We start from the raw sequence: 22,502 nt of genomic DNA, 5'->3' as shown, positions 1-22,502 counted from the left end.
TTGGGGCGTATGTGTGATATTAAAAAATGTTGAAAAACGCTTAAGTGAAACCGGATCAGAAGGAGTAGTATTTTACTTTGTTTGTTCGTTAATCCCTTCTTCTTCTTCTTCTTTTTTTTTTTTTTTTGAGCAATCACGATTGCTTATTGTTCTCACTTGACAGTCCTTTTCGCTTGGTTCCTTTTTCAGCGTGGACCAGGGGCCTCTGCAACACCACCGCGCACCGGCCTCTGTTCCTGAGCACTGTCTACCGGAACCCGCTTCTCCTGGTCGGTGGCATCCATACCCTGCACACACGCTTGCTCATACACATGCGCACTCATATACATACAAACTCACACTCACGCCTACATGCATACACGGCCTACGCAACACACACACAAGCCTACACATGGACACACGCGCGCCTACACACGCACACATAATCACCCAGGAGGAGGGGCAGGCTTGGGGGAACAGGAGCAGTTCTATAAACAATAACTCGAAGGAGTAGGGTCTTGTCGCAACTCGTGATTGCGAAAAAACATAATTTGTATGATGACTTCATGGGTTAATTTTCGAAATAGTTTTCAACGCTTTCAATTAATCTACCCAGAAGAGAAGATGAAACTATAAGATTTAATTTATCAGAAAAATCAACGTTATGATGCTCAAAACGCAAAAAGAAAACAAAAGGCATACACATATTTCGGGATTACTAGGATTTCTTTTTGCAATGTGAAAAGACTTGGAGCATCTGTAGACGCTACGCAGCAGTTACCATGAAGTCACTTGTTGTTTCATATATTTGAATTTTATTCCGATTTCATCAATTGAGTTTGATTGAATGATGAGTTTATTTTTATTTGAGAGCGTTTTAGATCGTGTTTTTATTATTGTGATATTCCAGCTTTTTATTTGTCAGTGTGATTTTTATCTAGTTTTCCAGTTCAAAGATCTGTATAAATTAAAATATACTAAAATAGCTGTTACCTAATAGCTTTAAGGTAATTCAAAAAAAAAAAAAAAAAAAAAAAAAAGTAAAAAAACTACACTTCTTTAAATATTCTCTCGGTATCACATTAAATAAAAAATGCTTTTTGATTTTCTGCAGGGTTGCAGAGAAGTTATCCCTGTTGCTGTTTGAAGTCCTGCCAGGATGGCGTAATTTTCCCTGTGCCATGCTAGCTCCTAAATCGCGTTCAATCCTCTTCGGCGAAGAAAGTGATGGAATTGGAGCCAGTTCATACGAGTAAGAGTGTGCTGAACTGGATTGTACAGATTACAATTGAATTAAAATGACGATAACATAATTCTTGAGATTTCAGATTTAAAAAGTATTTAGAAGCATGAAAATGAAAAAAAAAAAATCATAAATTTAGCTGTTGTCACATGAGTTTTGCATATTTTTCATTCTTTTTCAGTGCAAAGTATCTTATTGAGGTTGTGTTTCTTCAATGTAACCTGTATTTATAATACAAATAGGAATTAAAATATATACAATATACGATGACCGGCTCTGAGATCCAGCGACTGCAGTTTCGTCCTTCGTATAGTCCATAACAAGAACGAAACTGCAGTCTCTGGGTGTCAAAACCGGACTGTCGGTGTATTGCATGTAGTTCTGCCTTAGCCCTGGCTTAAGGATGCTAACTTATCACTTATAAACAATTATAACGTCAATCATTAGTATGAGTGCTGGCCAAGAATCCAATTTGGCTCAAACTTTACGTTCAAAGATGGCAGTAAAAAGGTAGTGGCATTTGATTCGCTTCTAACAGACACCATATATAACAAGTCATCATGCTATTGAGTTCAGGAGTGCTAGTGGAAGTGGCACCCACTCTTCCTGAAGATCAGTTTTTAACTCCTGGATTTGAGTTCGGGGGTTGAAAAGGCCTTCCCTAGAGCATCCCAAGCATGTTCAATTGGATGAATGTCAGAATATTTGGTTGGTTATTCCATTCAGGAAATATCTTCGCTTTTCAGGTAGTCATTAACCATCCTAGTCCCATGTAGTAATGCATTGTCACCTAATAAAAATGAACATAGGGCAAAAGCAACGCTGAAGAGTTGTTCATAGGGTTCTTTGATGTTTTCCCATCTTATATTACACTTCCCTTTTTAATAATTGTGAAAATGCATGATGTTTTAACTATGTTATGTTAAAATAAATGAAAATTCTCATGCTTAAACTAGATCTTTGCTACATGCAATACACCGACAGCCCGCTTCACTCAGTAGCTAGGAATAGGGGAAAACCGAGCTAGAGGTAAGTGTCATCTCATTGAAGCTTAAGTCCATAACAAGTACGAAACTGCTCTCCCTGGATGGGAAAACCAGACTGTCGGTATATTGCCTTAGCCCCGGATTAGGGAGCAATAACTTATGCTTACAGATCTATGTCATTTCTGGGGGGATTGACTGACTTCTTCATACTGCAGAACACAGGTGCACTTGCCCTAATTAATGATGGTGACTCCAAAATATGTCAATTTTGAGGAGATTACGTACTAGAATAAGAATATGAATCTTTAAAATGATGCAGTGTGGACAGCTATACATGTATGTCGTTTAATTTATGTGAAGAGAATTATATAATTCGTATTTTGATTGACTCGTCTTTGAACTTGATATAATCATTGTCATACAGTGCGTTTCAAACGGAATCTATAACGATTGCACTTACTGTTTGACCGTCGTTGAGAATGGAAGGGTAAAAATTCAGTGTTAAGTATTAATTAGTTTTCAAGGATGCCAGTTTTGCTGAATCAGAAGTAGAGTCACATCGGCATGAAATGAACGAAATGAGTGCATCTAAATTTTTTCCCTGTAATTATTTTTGCCCTGCTAGAATCATTCGAATCATGTAACTAGTTAGCTCCATACATTCAAACTTCATTCCAACTGATCGGTTGCCAATTTTCCACGGGAAACATGGTCGGGCAGTATGTAGTTTTCAAAGCTTTACAGCTTTATCAGCATACCCTATAGTAATTGACTGGAACCTTAAGCCTTGTATTAAGTTCCATTTACTCACTTTACAAAATCAGTAGAGGCGAATCTTACTAAATTTTGATTTCATAATATGATTTTTCTCCCAGACACTGCAGTGAAAGAGATGGAATCTGGACTGCTTTAGCGTGGCTGTCTATTGTATCAAACACACAAAAAGGAGTTCGGCAACTAATGGAAGAACATTGGATGAAATATGGGCGTTCGTTTTTTGCAAGGTAAAAAATACATATGCATTTAATGAAATTAAACAAGGTCTGTCGGGGAGCAAACCAGAAGCGGGCCAGCGTCAAAAACTAGAAAAAGACTAGAAGTAAGAAATCCTCAGAACTGAACCCTTGGTCTCGAGCCATAGTCCCATAGTCGCCAGTCCGAGTCTACAACGCAAAAATATTGGAATTGTCATGAAGCAATAAAAAAATTTTTCAAGGTATGCTCAACACCATGATCCATAAATTTAGTGTTTTCATGCTAAATACATACTACATGGTTGTGGTGGCCTGGTCGGTAAAGCGTTGGACTCGTTAGTTACTGGAGAGTCGTAGGTCGATGCCAACCAGTAGAAGATCCTTTTTGTAGGTTAACAATAACTGGTGTACGATAAACCTCGTGGTCACAAAGCTCCAATCGAAATCAATACTTCAGGGGGTGCTGGATCAAGGATTTCACTGTTCTTGATCTGGCTCAAAAGCTGTCTTCACGATAACAACTGGTATGCCACAGCTGAGGTAGGTACAGGCTTTTCTGTAAATATGAGTTGAGTACTAAATAGAATGACAAGACGAAATATTCTAACAGTATTTAATACCACGGTAGTCCACGATTCGCAATAAAAGTAACTGCAAGTCGTCTAAAAGCTTGCCCAGGCATTTAAGTTTCTATGGCGGCCGGAGGAGGTAGGTTATACAGAACGTTCCATAAGCGAGCACGCAATTTTTCGATATTCTAATACTATGTTGTTGTTTTTTTAATCTCATATTTTACCGCTACAAGAAAGGCATCCTAAGACGCTATTTACATTGACGCAGAAGGGTAGAAAGCCGTCTCATTGCAGATTTTTTCTAACGTCTATAAGAAAAAATCCTCTCGCAGAAAAAATTTCTATCTACTCCTTATCAGGTGGAAATCGGCGGAACGAAGATAATATTCTATTCATACTTCCAACTATTAGCCAGTTTATTGCATTTCCTTAAAAAATGTGCTCCTGGAGTTAGAGCCCGTTCACACTGACCAAAACGCCAGCTCATTGCAGGTACTTTTAAGCGGAAAAAAGAAAATTCCTTAAAAATGAAAAATAAGCGATCATTGCTCGGGTTCTGTAGCTCATCATTCGGTACTCCAAAATAGAACTATATAGAGAAAAAAAGCAACGGACAGTTTGTGATACAGTTTTCATGATTTAGAGTCAGTTTTGGCTCTGTTTCTCTGACTGCCACATTCGTTGGTACTACTTGCTCTGTATGGAAAATGTTGCAGTTTTCCGAGCTGCTGATTTCGTTCAGTGTATTTGAGTGTTAGTGAGTTTCAGGGGGGAGATTAAGGGATAGCTCCTAATTTGTGAAGAACGTTCAATGTTGCAGTTTCTTTCGAGATACTTCTAAAATGCGTTGAAAATATTATACTTTCAAGAGCTGTTGTTTTTGCTCGATTTACTTTAAAGAGGACCAGTACGATTCCTTTCCTGCAAATTTCCTGATTTTGTCGAACGTTCTGAGGAAATAAATCGCTCTTTATTTGTTTTCATTTAATGTCTTATCATTTATGAACTCGGACCTCATAACAGTTGAAATTTACTAAAATGTAACGCCTAGCGGTTTGGTAAATTGCATTTCATAGCCTTTTTTATAATAACTAATATTTGTCCTTTTGGATAAAAGAGGTATGTTTTATTTTAGAAAAATTGTTCTAATTGTGAAAAAGTCCACTTAAAATAATTTGCAACTTAAGCCAACTGAGAGAGAGATTTGACTAATGTGAGAAAATCAAAGTTGGCGTACGAGAAACTAGATTCATTTAATTCTGGACAAGCTTTTTCACGGCGATATTTTTAAAATACATTGGTTTCTTTTAATTTTGTTTTTTTCTTGTGGAAAATAAGCTGAAAATTACTATGCTTACATATTAGTGACTAGTCATTAAAATTAAAAATCTATTAAATACGATTTATTAATATTTTAAACATTTAATTAAAACATTTATTAAAATTATAAACATTTTCCGTTTCTGTTCTTTGTGTTTCTGTTATTCCAATTATACACATTTTCTGTTGGTTCTGTTATTTTGTGTTTCTGGTTCGGCTTACGGATAATTCGGTGCATTGATCTTTGCTGAATCAACTTTTTACTAATTGGTTTTAATTAGTTTTTTTTTTCCTAGGCTAGACTTCAGGAGAGTTCCCTGCGCTGCTTTGGAACAAATGTTCACGTTTTACAAAGAAAAGAGCATTTTACATTTCGAAAAGATAATATCTCAATCCTTGGTTGATGTTCAGTATTTGGATCCTTTCGGCTTAGATCCCAAGTTACAAACCGAAGAAGCAAAAGTAATGTGCCTATTCGTTGAAGAAGCTTTGGATTTATCTTTGTTTATTGTTACTAATTCATATGAATTGTATGGCTTTTATTTAGTTGAATACGCTAACATGTCTACATTGATAGAGTAGTCAAGTTTCTTAAATTAATCATTGACAAAATATTACGTGTAGTGCTAAGTTTTTCATTTCACGTGCATAAATTAGCATCCTACAGCTTGATCACGACACTTTGACACTTGCTTCAACACTTTACAGAATTAGGGTCAAGTGGGGTCATTATATACATGGGATGGTTGTGATCTTACCTGCCAACATCTGCTGAGAAAAAATCCAGTAGATGATCGAAAATCAAGTAGATTACTACGATGGATTTTTCACTGTTATTTAGGGAAGAACAAGGAATTTTTATTATCCTTCTTGGTACAACCGAATGTTCCTTACATCATATACACAATTAAGAGAAATGATCAAAATCCGGGAATCTCCTGGAGAAACCACTAGAGTTGGCAGGTATGTAATCAGCAACATTCTCAAAGAACTCGTCCAGAGTATAAAGGTTGAAGAAAACATATTTTTTAGTCAAGTTCTATACGTGTATACAGTTGAATTCGGTTAGTACAAAATGTCAAAAATCCACGAATTTGTTCGTATTAGCCGTCATTTGTAACAACCGCGAATAAAAGTGATACCGTGAAAAAATGAAGAAATGCTTACCTATGTTTAAAAAACATTACTACTATAACTAATACACGCATTATCTAACTAGTAGGGCATTTAGAAAAAAAAATCACTTTTTTCTTATAAATGAATGTTTTTGGAAAATATTGGAAAAGGGTAATAATAATCGACAATCGCGGAATGGGTTGTAATCCGAAGTGGAAGATGAACAGTTTTATTTTCTGTTTTTCTTCTCTTCACACAATGGGACTTCTACTACCAAACAAAATGATGAATAATTTCTAAAAAAAGAAAATTACAATATTCAACCACGAACATTTTAAAGGAAAGAGATCAGAAATTTTTGTTCGTCTTAGCCGAGACTTTCAATTTAATGTACGTACTACTAGCTTTTACCCGCGGCTTTGCTCACGTTGATGTAGATTTTTTCAATCGATTCAGGTTAATGATCAACACAGGCAGGGGTCAAATAATTCTAAAAATTGGTTTGTTCCCAGTTTCACCGACGTTTCAAACTTCCCCCCCCCCTTTTAATATATCAAAAGGTATGAATTAACCTGAAAACCGGGGGGGGGGGGAATGAAATGTCGACAAACTGGGAAGACATCCAAAAAATTACACAATATAAATCAGGAAAACGTATAGGAGTAGTAAAAAAGTCAGTAAGGGTAATTCTTAAAAATACTAATTCTAGTGAGGTCAACTATTCTTAAATCAAGTCAAACATTTCCCTTATACATAAAAAGTAGTCGAAAACTTTGTACTGCATAGTGAATAAAATATGACAACGTATATAAAGTACAAATTCAAAATGAAAAAAGGTTAAAAAACCAGCAAACAGCTGTTTCGGCACTCTAAAATACAAGTGCCATCATCAGTGCAAATAAAAACGAAGACAGGTTCAACCCGACTAAAACACAGTCGAGGCGAACATTGGAATGAGAGACGAGTTGTAAAAGATATGAGAGCAGTACCGGAAACAATGACGTCAGGGTTACGTCAGAACTACAGAGGACAGTTGCACTCAGGAGAAAACGTCACAGACAAAAAATAAATTAAATAACAGACTTCCAAACATTAGGAAAAGGGGGAGTGCTAGACAAATCATTGACGATTAAATTAGCATTAAAATGCATTAGCAATTTAGCATTAGCAATTGAAGATTAATGCTAATTTTAATCATAAATGATTTGTCTAGCACTCCCCCTTTTCCTAATGTTTGGAAGTCTGTTATTTAATTTATTTTTTGTCTGTGACGTTTTCTCCAGAGTGCAACTGTCCTCTGTAGTTCTGACGTAACCCTGACGTCATCGTTTCCGGTACTGCTCTCATATCTTTTACAACTCGTCTCTCATTCCAATGTTCGCCTCGACTGTGTTTTAGTCGGGTTGAACCTGTCTTCGTTTTTATTTGCACTGATGATGGCACTTGTATTTTAGAGTGACGAAACAGCTGTTTGCTGGTTTTTTAACCTTTTTTCATTTTGAATTTGTACTTTATATACGTTGTCATATTTTATTCACCATTTCCCTTATAATCCCGATTCCCGTCAAATGGTGTCCAGCGCTACGCTGCGCCGGCTATCTAAATTATTGCGTATGCTTCTTGCCGGAGAAAGGAGCGGAGCTCAGGTAGCATGTCTCTCCTGAATAAATAAGGAGAATTACGCATAAAATGGCAATCGTCCCAAAATAGGGTCAACACTCACTAAAAATATTGATTTTCTAATAATGTTCCTTTAGAGTGAGAACATCAAATCTTTAAAATTCCCATCACCTCACCATAAGGAAATCAACTGTTTTTAAACAACGTCAACGGTCCTGTTTGAAATACCAAAAGTTCAGAGTAAAAATATACCCTTAAAATCAGAGTGAGCACAACAATTTTTTTTCCTTTTGAAGTTCCTATTTCAATGTGGACAATAGTACAAAAAACTTCACGTTTCGGAAATGGGAACATTCCCTAAAGTTTATATTAGAATGGTGGTAACAGCGTTTTCAAATAACATCAACCTCCCTCTGAAAATCTCCGTCATGATTAACTTCAAAAATCTTCATCAGTAAAAGGTCAAATGGCATAAAAGACAAATTAAAAAAAAAAAAAAAAAACAATGTTATCCATTGTTGCCATTAAAATATGGACATTAATTCCACAAAATCCTAATTAGCATCACTAATCCTTGAAAACACACACACCAAAAAGAAAAATTAAAATTAAACGTTTCATAAAAAATAATTCGCCAATGCGCTAACGTAGTTGCCCGGCGAGACTGGAGATTTAAAAAAAAATGGATTTGGCGGATTAATTTACATATTAATAGTAGATTTAATGGTATTTGAGTGTGTTGTTTTACTAATTCGGCGTATTAGTTTTATCTTCAATACGTTATTATAGTATTTAATGATTTTTTTACCAAAATTAATTTGGCGGAATTTTTACATTTTAATACAGTTTTTGTAATGACTGTAGCGCCAATATTTTTGAACACTCGTTACGACCACGTTATCGTAATACTGCCCGTCAATTAAGTTCTAAAAAATAATTTTATTTAATTTCCTTTTTTATTTTTGCAATTGAAAGCAGCGTTAAAATGTAAGGGTAATAAATCAAAATCCATTATTTATCGCAAATAGCCACACAATCGCCAGAGAATGGCCAAGTTTATCTTGGGAATGTATTTTGATTTTTGAGGCTTTGGGAATTAAGCGCAATGATTATTTTTTGATGCATTGATGATTAGTGGCAAAACACTTGGCGAAAATTGGAAATACTTCTAAGAGTATTTGAAATCTTCCTGCCGAAATTAAGGGTTCGCTGAGTAATACGTAAGAGAGTAGAAGTAAAAGGTGTTGATATATGAGCCGCTCAGAAGCCAATGCGGTTAAGTCCAAAACACAAAAATTGAGAAAATTAATGTTTTTTGATACATTAGTTTTTAAAATTCTTGGTTTATTAATTTAATTAGAAAAGTGTATAAAATCTTTTTTCGAAATGTAAACTCTGCAAAAAAACAAGATATGTACAGGATGTGTAAATAAAAACGTAAGTATTTATTGAAATAATGACAGCATCTTAAAAATTTTAGGACTTATACCTTTTGTCAGATGAAAAATATAAGAAATTTTTTTAAAAATAATAAAATAACATTTATTGTCATAAGTTTTATGTTTATTCATAATAACAAAAACCATCTTCTTACGAGTTATTCAAATGTAAATCTTGATCTCCATGTGTTGTCCTTAATGTCCTGTAAAAGTAGTGTTTAATTGGAGGTATATACTTTACTGAACATATGATGTCTTTTTTTGTTTCTCTTGAAATTGTTCTGAATATAGGTTGAGTTATATTTTTTAAATTTACTGGCCTACCTTTTTTTATTTATTTATTTAAAATCAATTACATGAAAGGTATCATCCTCGTCAAAATTATGTTTGAACTTAATGCTGCTTGGGTTCCAATTTTATGCATCTCATATTAAGCCAATTGACTGTTAATCCACTTGTTGATTTTTTTCTGTTGATAACAGCTTCTTCCAATGGTCTTGTGAAAAGAAATTCTCATGGATTCTTTTCGACAACTCTGAAAGGATTCTTCCTTTTACTATTTTGTATTATATGATACCAGTCACTAGGGTTATAAATATACAGAATTTTTTTGCATAAGCTTCTATAACTGCAAAATCAGCATCATTGGGCAAATAACTGTGCCCACTTAATAAAAATTTAAGCTCAATTGATTCAGCCTTTATGTCTTCACTCTGAACCAATTTCATTAAACTTAACACAGTTTTTATATTTCGATTCTGTCCTGAACATGAATCTGAATACATTATAATTTTTTGAAAATCCTTTGCGTACAATTTAATGTGTTTAGATAAACACGATGACACTTCTTATGAACCCCGCGATGCTTGGGTTATAGGCCAAACATACGTGTAGCCCTCGTTAGTCTTGAAATCATGGCAACCAAGATTGTATACTAATAAGTTTCTCTTGTAATAAACCACTGATGTGGATAGTTTCGGAAATGGTAATGCTTTTTCGAAATCAAAACTGAACATGCATATTTCGTCTGAAGCTCTTAGTCGATCATAAGCCATACTATTACGGGCAATTTCTGCATCTCGCATGTGTTCGTCATGTTCAACTTCAGCTGCATTTTTTTCTTCATCTATTGTAGATTGCTTTTTTATTACCAAATAATCGGATGTTGCACAAGTATCTTTTGAAGGTTGCTTAAAATGTAAGTTAAATTTTGTCGAAAATATATGGTAATAAAACTTTTTCTTTACTGGTACAATTTGCTCTTCATTACATTGTTCGACATACAGGTTATACATTTTTGCAATAGAAAAATCTGAATTCAAGTATCTGCCACTGGGATAATGACTTCTTGTATAATGAATTTCTTGTTTTTCAGTGTTGCCAACAAATATCGAAAGAAGAAGAATAATTTAATTTTTATTTCAAAGTTTATGTAAAAAAATATTGATAAAAGGTGGACTTATTCACAATGACTTCTGAAATTATTATACAACATGTTCAGAAGCTATTAAAAAAAGGGCTGTCTAACCTAGAAAAAAATAACCAAAGAGTAAATCCTTTAATAACTAAGAAGATTAACATTTATTTTATCAAAATTTCCAAAAATCAGAAAATATCCAAAAATGGACTTAACCGCATTGGCTTCTGAGCGGCTCATATATACGTGTATGTTTTTTTTTTTTTTAAGTGTAATATAAACGTAATCTGAAGACCTTCCCTTCTTTAAAGCGCTTAAACAATAAGTCTGTTCTGGTCTTTTAAAGAAATTTCCATTAGTAACTATGAACCTGGTGCAAGACAAAGTTAGCAGCTTTTTTTTTTTTTTGTTTTGTTTTGTTTTCAGGAAAATATATTACTTTGGCGATAAAATGACTGTCTGTCTTGGCATATTATGAAATTATTACTTCCTACCAATTATTTCAGAGAGAGCATAAGTCCTACGGGAATCCATTGGACTTACGCTCTTTCTGAAATAATCGATTTAAATATCCTTTTCATGGAAAAAATCATCATGGATCAAGTCTCCCTACGGGCCAAACCTCCCTAGTTTCCCTCACCAGATTTAGAATTAGAACAACGTTTCATTGCAAACTGAGCAAGTGCAGGTTATATAAAAAATACTAAAATGTATAACTTAACAAAGCTCTTCTTATGGGAAAAGCTACTCACAAAAAACTGGTTTAAGCCATTTAATAATAACCTTTTTAAAAAATTACATTTTAAATGAAAGACAATGTAACAATAGTCGTCAAACACTGAACAGTTCACAATGTGACAGTTAAAGAAAAAATATTTGCTTTAAACTTGTGCTGACTTAATTGACCAGTCATTAGTAAATATTAAATTTTCCTTTCCAGAAAGCAAATACTGAAATTACTTTTGAAGTCGAAAATTACGTTTACCCTTATGGTTTTTTAAAGAAATATTTGATGAGTAACGATGAATTTCAGGTAAACTCTTATCATTTTTAATTAATCTTTACTAATAATAAAGTAGAAAGTATGTATGTATGTCTGGATCTCTGTCTGTTACGCGCATAGCGCCTAGACCGTTGGGCCGATTTTCATGAAAATTTGACACAGAATTAGTTCGTAGCATCGTAGCATAAGGGTGTGCGAATCTCACAGGTAGATCGTAAAGCAAGAGCTTTCCCTCTCGGCTACAAAGGAAGGTTTTCGTTTCCCTGATAAGAGCTTACCTGCTCTGCTCAAAATTCTGATCTTTACGCATGCGCTTTAAATTTTACTGAAACCATAGCGCAAGGTTCCTCGAACAATTTGAGTTTTTAAAACAATGATACTACACGCTTCAGAATTTGTGTAACGTTACACCCATTCATTCTGGTAACCTCACACATTTTGTTTTACAATGTATAGAAAAGATTGAAATATATTTTAATTTTATGTGCTTTCTTGTCCGTATTCATCTTAGAACAAGATGTGGCCCTCAGGTAAAAAATGGTTGAGCACACACTGGCTTAAATCAACTGTTGACAACTTTCGGACGGCGCAGCGGTCCAAATCCGAACCACGGAAGGATAAAAATCGGACCGCTAAAATGTTTTTCAATTATAAATTACGCAAATAAACTATTGTGGGTTTTATAAATGGGCTAACAGTATTTTACATGTGGTTCTGACTTAAACCTGACTAAAGGGCGGGAATTTACTGCTTGATACCATTTTTGTTGTACATATATATTAGTCCAGTCAATAGATACATTTTACCTTGCAAAAAATGGGGTCAAAGATTTTTTTTTAAATTTGTACATATTGGTGCCGACATGAAAAAACCAAGTTATCCAACACGAAAGACCCCGGGAGAACTTTTGGGGACCGAAAAACCACAAAAATTTATGACTTTTTTTGTTTTTTCGAAAATATCTCCGAAATGGTTCAACTTAGAAAAAAGTATTAAATATAAAGTTTAAAGAACATAAAATTTCCTACAACTTTTGTATTTACAACTTTTTTTTAGCACAAATAGCAAGTTTGCTATAGCTCTTTGAAAATAGGTCATTTTTCTCCACTCCGAAAAAAAAAAGCTTTCACACCGAAAGCAAGGCGTCGTAATTATTAGAACTTGAATAGAAACTTAAGTTTCAGGAGAGTTTATCGACATCTTGAGTAATTTGAGTTTCTTGCCCCCCCCCCCCCCCCGCCGGACACAGAGTAGCAATTCTGGCTGATAAATTAGTTCTCACTATAGACTCCGAAAACAGACTATGTATTATGAAACTGAAATACATATATACAGACTTATTTAAAGCACATACGACGATGCAATAATGAAAAAAAAGAACCTTCCCCACTACTCACGGAGTAACATTTCTGATCTGACAGAGGTAGTCTTCATCAGACTCCAATAACAGATGATATATTGTAGTTTGTAACTGGATTACACATTCATTTGAGGCACATAATTCGTACATTCTAGTCTAATTATAGCAAACAAAGATGTGATTTTTAAATATTAATGTGAAGGAATGAATATTAGGCAGCTATTAAGCAAACACAATCAACACAATTATGCATCCTATGCTACAATAATAATAATAAACCCTCCCCCACCGTTCACGAACTAATATTTCTGGTTTGACAGAGGTAGTCTTCATCAGACTCCAAAAACATATGATTTGTATTGCAGTTTGTAATTGAATTACATAAACTTCGCATTCATTTAAAGCACATAATTCGTACCATCTATTCCATTACAAGCGAAAATGCGATATATGAATATAAATATAAATGAATAAATATTAGGGTGATAATAAGCAAACAATAGACATAATAATGCATAATTGAAGGTACAATAGTAATACGTAATGAACACTATGAAAAAATTGTGCAGAAACTGACTTTTTGAGGCATGAAAACCCAAAAGAATTACCTTCAAAATGAAAATCCAACTGTAGAAGCTTAATACATACATTTAAATTACAGGGAAATTCATTCGTCCTTAAAGCAAATAAAGAAAGGACAACAAAATACTCTGTACATATACGTCTATAAATCTTCTTCGAAGCCGTTTTGCAGGCCCAGGTTCTCCCGGTTCAGAATCTATGTTCTCCCGGTTCAGAATCTGTAGGGAGTAGAAAGAAACTGTGGTCCTTTAATTGTTCATCTCCTTGTTGCGGTGATTCCAAAAGCTCCTGGAACAAATCATCTTCTTCGGCAATCTCACCCAAAAATGAAATTTCTGCAACATTTTAAGAATTTTCGCCACTGCAGTGTTTGCACGTGCTGGAGCATTTTAAACCTGCCTTGCTACAAGAACAGGCTCTAGTACAATTTTTCTTGCAGGTACAAGGTACAATCTTCAAAAGATTCTGAGTAACTGAATCTCTTTTCGTGTCAACAAGCATTAGACCTTACGTTCTGCTTTCTCAACCCCATTTCTCTGGATCAATTACGTTGCCCAACCAACTTTGAATTTGGTGGTAGCACCAATATGAATGATAACGTCCAGCATCCCCGCACGTTGGAGGTAGCCTGCAAGATTTATTTTAGCCCTGTATACTAGTTTTATAAAAAGATTAAATCGCAAAGTATCCAAAGATAGGTTCAAATACTTCACGTTACCTGTGCATAATATTTTCAAAATGTTTTCTCCAGCTGCAGCTATGGCATCATGATGACTGATTGCGTCTATAAATACTTCAATAGCTTCCTTAATTTCAGGAGTTTTTTTTTTTTTTTTTTGCTATGTTGTACAACTTAATTTTGCCTTGGCCAAAAATTGCCGAAGTCGTATCACACACAATAAACGCATGGATGAAAAGAATATTGCTGGGGTCAAACTTAAAGGATTTAGTGGGGGGGGGGGAAACAAATCACAAGCATTCCCTCTTCCAGGTTTTAAACAGAACAAGTTACTGAAAGGCTGTCCTAAAGCTGTCATCAGCACCAACAGATCTATATCCTCTCGCCCACTATAACAACTTTTTCAATTTCCTTCGCCTTTGAAAGAGCAGTAAGTAAGTCGGCATCTTCTAGAGGCTGCCTGACTTTAATGCCACACTCTTCGAAATATGTCTCAAGAAGTTGAATAAGACGATTCTTGTTGTTATAATTTGTCAAAAATCTTTCAAGAGAAGAGATTGATTGCTCATTAATTTAGCATTTATGACAGGCAGTGTGAATTGTCACTTCTTTTAGGTCCTTCAAAAAACGCTGATGTTCTTCATTTTGACGTTTTGCGCTGCATCTTTGAAGATTTTCTAACCCCTTCTCCCTCACACTCTTTATTTCGCATTCATTTAAACTGATTTCGCAAAAAATAATAATAATAATAATAATAATAATAATAATAATAATAATAATAATAATAATAATAATAATAATAATAAATAAATAAAAATAAAATAAAATTAAATTAAATTTAAAAAAAAAACTTGGTCAGGCGTAATCATTTCTAGGGGAAAAAATTGTAATACAGATCACACAGATTGATAAAAGATACTCTCGCTCGAACTCTGAAATGACCAACATGACTAGCTATTGAGTCGATACATCGCATTTGGAGAGAAAAAAAGGGGGGGATAGGATTAGGGTGTTTTTTTTAATTAAAGGGAACAGAGGCATTCACCCTCTGACAAAATGATTTTCAAGGCTGCCGGCGTTTCTACTTTTTTCCTCCATTATCCGATGCGCTTTCACGCACTTCGCTGAGGGGTTCAGAAAAAGTGTGACTTTCAAGTAGCTGTAACTCGCTTGCTTTTCATGCTACAAAAATATTATAATGGCAAAAGTTGAAGGAAATTTAATCCTCTTTAACATTTGTATTGGAAGTTTTTTTTTTGTAATTTTAACCATTTTTGAGATATTTTGAAAATACTACAAAAAGTCACACATTTTGGGGGGTTTTCGGCCCCCAAAACTTCTCCCGAGGTCTTTCGTGTTGGATAACTTGGTTTTTTCATATTGGCACTAGTATATATAAATTAAAAAAAAAAATCTTTGACCCCATTTTTTGTAAGCCAAGCCCGTTTTTTTCTACCTATTGACTGGACTATATTTATTTATTTCGAAAATAACATTAACTTTTTAGCCATTTACGTGGCTATGATGGTGAAAATTCGTTTCAACAACACAACAATTTTTTATTCAAAGACCCAGGTTAAAATTCATGCTAGAATTTGTTTGCTATAAAACCGTTTAACAGCTTTCCACTTCGAAGACACAGCATGAGACGCTTCCGGTGTAAACTTAAGAAAAATTAACTCAAAGACCGCAAATCGTGATCGTCGTTTCTCATATTGTATTTCATATTATTTAGTGAATAAGAATAAATTTTCTAAAGCGTCCGGACCGCGCCTAAAATTATTTGCCTACCCTTGACCTAAATGATTCTTTGATTTCAAATGACTGCTTTTTTACAATCATCGACATATCATATTCGTAATCGATTGCATTTTTCAGGAAATGTAACCTCTGTTGTAGTCATAATTTTTTTTGGCAGAGGATTATAGTCGTAATCGTAATGTCATATTTTTTATGCTTTATTTACTTTTTCTTTCTTTTTTTTTTTTTTTTTTTTTTTTTTAACCTACAGATATACCGGATCCAGTTACCTGAAAATGCTTCCGTAATATTTCGGAAAAGCGAAAGTTCTGTGAGCTCGTTGATTTTGAGATTATACATTGAACACACTGTAAATCCAGACAGCGAAGATCTCTTGGCTGACAGAAAGGTGCCTACATATTTTCCTACTTCTTCTGAATTAGAAAAATTAAATCATTATCAATAACTATCTTCAGAAACTGCACCTGGGATTTATAAGAAGAAAAGTGTTCATTCTCAGCGAATGCAAACGTGGTAACAACGTAGTTAGGTTGGTTATAGTTCAATTTTCTTTATTAAGAGCATCTTGTACTATTAAAACGCGAGTGTATGCATCTGTCTGTTTATCTATGTCACCGTAACTTCTTCCTAACTCTTCCAGAGCATTGGTACAGGTATCCATACAGGTATTCGAAACAGGTATCTTTAGATTCGTAATTTTCTGGCATCATGTTTAGGAAGGTTTGACTTTAATTAGGGGAGATATATTAATTAAAACGTCAACTCGTAGCGACGTTTGATTCGCTTCGAAATTACCGATTGTCTGTTGCTGGAATAAGTGCCAATTGTTTCCCGCAAGAAAACGAACCTACAGAACAGAATACTTGATGTAGGCACAATAATTCGTGGTTCAAGCGTTAAGTTCGATGAGTGGTGAGGAAAAAAAGGGATTAATTAACGTTATACTGCTGATTCAGAGGCGCACAAGTAGAGAGATCATGGCGCGAAACTGCGGCATTAAAATTTCAAGGGGGTGTTTTGGGGGTGTTTTTCTCTTTCTTTGGGCGAAGGGGTCTTCGTGATATTTGAGGCGGGTGCGCCATTGCTCTTGATCAGGGGTAATAGTGCATTGAAGTAAAATTTTCTGAAGACAGAGTGAAATTTTCGAAAACTCGACTCTTCAAATTTGCATACAAAAAATCCTTGAAATCATTGATAAAAATCATTTTAAAAGTTTTTTATATTTTTTTTTTAAATAATTTTTCAGTTGTATAGAACATGTTGTCAGCCCAAGATTTTCGTAAACGGTAACCGAAAATTTTCGGATCACAAACACCCCTGCTCTTGATGGAGATGAACATCTCTGTGCTGATTGATTAATGTTTCGCCGGAGGCGGTAAAACGCGCTCTTTCACAACCGCAGGCGGCAAGAAGGGAGTAAGTCCCAAATTACACCGCTGGTATACTTTGGTTCCTTGGGGGAATGCAGACGTACACCACCAGGTAATATCGATCCTAAAACCTTTCAAATAATAGGCATACAAGTTTAGGAGGTCTTATTCTCGCCAAATATTTAATTGCATAGGTTCTTTCATCCGGTCTAGGAAGATTGAGCGTCGTAAAGTGGGCGCCGGGAACATTGGGCGCTGGGAAATTTGGCCGCCGTCGATTAGGCACACAATGTTTGGGCACCGAAAATGTTGAACAGCGACCAAAACCTGGGTGCCCAATATTTCCGGTGCCCAATGTTCCGGCGCACAATGTTCCCGGCGCCCAATATGCTAGACGCCCAGTGTTCATGGCTCCCAATCTTCTCGTTTCGTCTTTTATCCCATGTTCCAGTTGTGTCTTTGCATATTTGTTAGGTTTTCCGATGCAGAATAAATGCAAATTTAATGTTAGAACATGTACACATCGATGTTGCATTTATTTCATAACTCAAAAATCGGATTATCTTCAGTTTAACCGTAATTTCAAATTCCTCCTTCCCCTCTCCTTTAATGTATCAAAAATTAAGATTGAAGCTGAAAAATAGGGGGAGGGGCTCGTGTCAGTGTAACTGGGAACCCCCAAAAGTCATTTTGTATAACAAATATAGCTTTTAAATTAATTTGTAGTTTAATGTAAATGTTTTTCGTTCATTGCTTTCTTCACAGGAAATTCTTAAGCCTTTCGTCGATGCAGTGATGAAAATGATGAAATTAGAAGAATTTGTATCAAAAACCGTGCAACTACTTTTTGTTTAAAAATACGCTTCTATTTGTATTTACATACGTAATACACTCTTAATTAAACTGGTGATTTCACGACTTCGAAAAATTAATAAAGCTTTACTGCATTAAACATAAATGCATTATTGTTTAATATCTTTTGATTTCTTTAAACATGCTTAAAATTTTGTTTTTGAAAACACTGATAACATAAGCAATATGAATGTGTTTCATTTAATTTACAACTTTGTATACGCACAAATATACAATTTTCCAACATGTTTTTCTACTTCACTACTTCAGGGTTTCCAATCCCGCACCAAATCTAGTCGCACGGGATTTTAGGATTGAAAGGAGCCAATCCTGCGAGGTTGATTTTATTTTTCTAAAATTTAGATTTTAGCGTCAAATAGAAAAAGTTATGCTTTTGGGAAAGACCTTTTCTTTTACTTGAATTAGTAGTCTCCTAAACGTCATTTTGCAAGGAGGCATCTTTAGTTTTGTTCAACTTTTTTTGTCAGACTTTGACCTCTGATAAATGCTCATCACTTCAACTACAAGTGTCAGAACATGGAAATCCAAAACTTATATTAAAGTGCTTTTTTAAAAATAACTGCTGCCTACATGAGCTTTAATTGCTTCCAGTTGATCCTGAGACAAAGTATGTTTTTTTTTCAGGTTGTAACCACGTTGGTGCAGAGAAACTGACCCAGTTCTCTTCAAACTTTTTTGAATATTCTTAATCCGTTTCTTTCCTACCCCATGTAAATTTAAAAAGGCCTTGAAGCAAACTGGAATATCTGCAGTTGCAACTCCATAGTCGGTCTTACTCTAAAAGCATAGGAAAGGAAGTACTATGCAGTTTTGTTGTTGCCTTGTTACATAGGCGTGCGCACGGTCTTAGGGAGGACCAGGGGGCCCTCCCCCCCCCCAAAGGATGAATTAATCTCACTATTTTATTTATTACTTTTTAATTGATTTTTCTTTTGCATTTTTTTTACGTAGTTAATTAAAAAGAACACAAAACACACACAGCATACTTTGAATAAAAGCATTTTTGTTTGCTAATAGGGAAGCTTTCGATTTTTCAATTTTATTTTTATATGAATGAGTAACATGTATGAACATCATAGGTGAAAAAAATTTTGCGATACGATAAGTAGTTTTTTTTTAAATTAATTTTTAAAGTTCAAGCGCTTGTGACGTCAAATGGCATAGGAAGTGACGTCATGCTCTCTTCCGATAGGGGAGAAGCCGAAGGTCACGTATTCGACTTCGAAGACGAAACGTAAAAGGCTTATCTCCTCGCATTTAACTCCTCGCGTTTCTGGAACTAAGGCTGCTCTTCAGTGGGGAAGAAAAACGATCTCGCTTGAAAATGGTCCTTTTCTTTAAACGAAAGCAGTGTACATCAGTGAAATGATTGACACTTCAACGACCAATAGAACGAACGGTGACCGATGAAAGTGTGGATCATGTGACCTGTCACATTTTGCAGGGGGACAGACCGGACGCTCCCCCTGCTGTGCAAGTCAAGGGAGGTATAGCTGTCGGCGAAATGAAACCGCAGCTTTTTACAGACCCTTCCAAGGAAATTCTAGTTCTTTCCCTCTTGAGTCTTGACTAAATAGGTAAAAGAAAAATAACTCAATGTAAAAGGCGCGGCATTTTACATTGCCGCGCATTTTGCAATCCTACTTGTGATATTAATTTATTTGTATTCGCACTAAAATTAATTTTGAAACGAAGATTTTTTCCCTCATTAATACGGTTTCAGATCTCATCTAGGAAAAATTAACGAATGAATGAATATTTGCAATAAATAAATTCATAAATTCGTTTTATTTTCAGAAAAATGTTCGTTATTGAAAATTGATGATTTCAAAAAAGGAAGGGAAAAAAAAGATAGCCTGCGTGACCATACTGAATTTTAACGAAATGAACTCTAAATTCTAACCAAAAAATTTTCTTTAAAAATGGATGATCCTACTTAATATATTTGAAAAATCAAGTGCCGAATAAAAGTGGGGACTAAAAATACCAGTTATCGGTTGGCGAAATTGTTTCCCTTCCGCTGCCTGTTTGCCACTCTCCCCAACCCCAGCCGAGTTGTCAGAAAACATTCTTCTTAAAAATGAAACTAGATCCTCTTTGCATAGTTAATACTTGATTGTACAATTAACATTAATGCCACTAATTAGTTACATTAACCTTTATTTGAACTGATAATATTTATATTTTAGCGGTAAATTAAATGCTACTTTGTTGGTTAGTTACCTGTTTTACAAATGGAGTGGCGACTACAAAAAATGTGGCTACTATAATTGCCTTTTCTCACCACTGGTGACCAGAAAATTCCCCCAATCTTTATCTTTGAATCCTTTTCTTTTTGAAAAAATATTTATTTATTTATCTAATTACTATATGCAGATGAGAAGGCTACGATAGCATTTCTCAAGGGGTTGTTATGGTGAAAGTTCTTTCAAATTGAGCATAACGGCAAAGTCGCGGACGGCTACGGAGAAGGATTTCCTGAATTTAAGATTTTTCTGTGATCTTTGCTTGTATGCAGGGGTGCTCACCCTGCTCCAAACTCAAAGGCACAAATCACCCCTTCACCCACTCTCAATGTTTGTAAACTATCTTGCGTTGAAATTTTGGAATAAAGCTAAACCTAGCACTTTTAGAGTCTCAAATTCCCAGTTACTAAATTCGGCAAAATACATGAGGTATTACATACACTATATGACCAAAAGTGTTGGGACACTTTCAAAAATTCATAATTTTACGGATTTCTCGAGAAATAAAAGACCAATTGCTCTCTGCTCTGTAATTTTTTCACATGAAAAGTATACTCCAGACATCAGATCCAATAACAATTAAGTCTGCTATTCATTTAGGGGACCAGCAACAAAATATACGTTCTTATCATGAATCACTCTGTAACGATGACAGGAAAGTTGCCAGTTTGCGAACGACCCCTTACCATTCGTCGCATATCCTAGAATTACAGAAATTCGGCTCATTAGATCGCTGATAATTTTTTAAATTTTAAAGAAATTGCGGTGGAATTTTTTTTTCATGGATTGTAGGAAGTATGTGAGCTTTCGATTATGAACGTTATAAATTGCTATCTTCCGTGCATGCGCAATGAAAAATTAATTGCTTTAATTGTTCATATTTCATCAATTTTTCCATATTTTAACTTCAAATTTTATTATTATGTCTCTCTAAAATGCTGTCAAATATTCTAAAAGTTTAGTAACGTTTGACGAAATACTCTGCGTGATATGAGGCGAAAACCTTCAAAAAAAATTTGCATTTTTGAAAGAAATGCTTATATTTCCATGGGTATAAGAGATACTTTCACAAAAACATAAAAATAAGTTTTTGATAGATTTTTGACTCATTTTAGAAAATTATAGCTTATTCCCAGCAATTTACAATGAAAAATGATCAAAAAACCTTTTTTTTTTTATTTCCTCAATTTGTTGTTGGTCCCTAAATGAATAGCAGACTTAATTTTTATTGGAAAATGACAACTAGAGTATACATTTTATGCGAAGCAAATTATAGAGCAATTGGTCTATTATTTCCCGAGAAATCCCTAAAAATGTGAATTTTTGAAAGTGTCAAGATACTTTTGGTCATATAGTGTATATAGTGCTTCTGCTTCAATACATTGAGTTTTTATTAAACTTTTCAAGTCTTGTGAGTATCTGATCCTTGTTAGTTGTCATGTAATAAATATTAAGGGTTGTCCTTTTTCTCAGGAGGTACGAAAATATTACCTAGATATATATCTGCCTGAAAAAAAAAAAAAAAAATCTCGAAATACTTAGGTGAAAAAAATATCAACGCCTCGCTCTGCCAGATTTTAAAGTTTTTATCGCTCTGCCTCGTTTTCATGCATCTTGCATTTAATGAATCAATAATAAAAAATAAAAAAAGGGCAAGAAACAGATTTGCAGGAAATACATAAAGTTACGACAAAAATGAAAATGAACAGCTTACATTTAAAAAAGCAATTATAAGTACAAGTAAGGGTATTTCACAATTTTTAAAAAAAGAAAAAAAGAAAAACCAAGACAAACTTTTTTTTTTAAAGTTCTGTGTTACGCACTTCTGTGCCGAAAAATTATGCCGAGTATCGTGTCTTCAGTCACAGAATAAAATGAATGTTCTAATCAAATGATTATTAGTAATTTTATCATTCGTATTGAACAAAAATCTTTTTTTGAGATCCCACATTTTCTATTCTA

Source organism: Uloborus diversus, chromosome 5 (assembly GCF_026930045.1).
Source record: "Uloborus diversus isolate 005 chromosome 5, Udiv.v.3.1, whole genome shotgun sequence".
Classification (NCBI taxonomy): Eukaryota; Metazoa; Arthropoda; class Arachnida; order Araneae; family Uloboridae; genus Uloborus; species Uloborus diversus.
Note: the sequence above shows the minus strand (reverse complement) of the source record.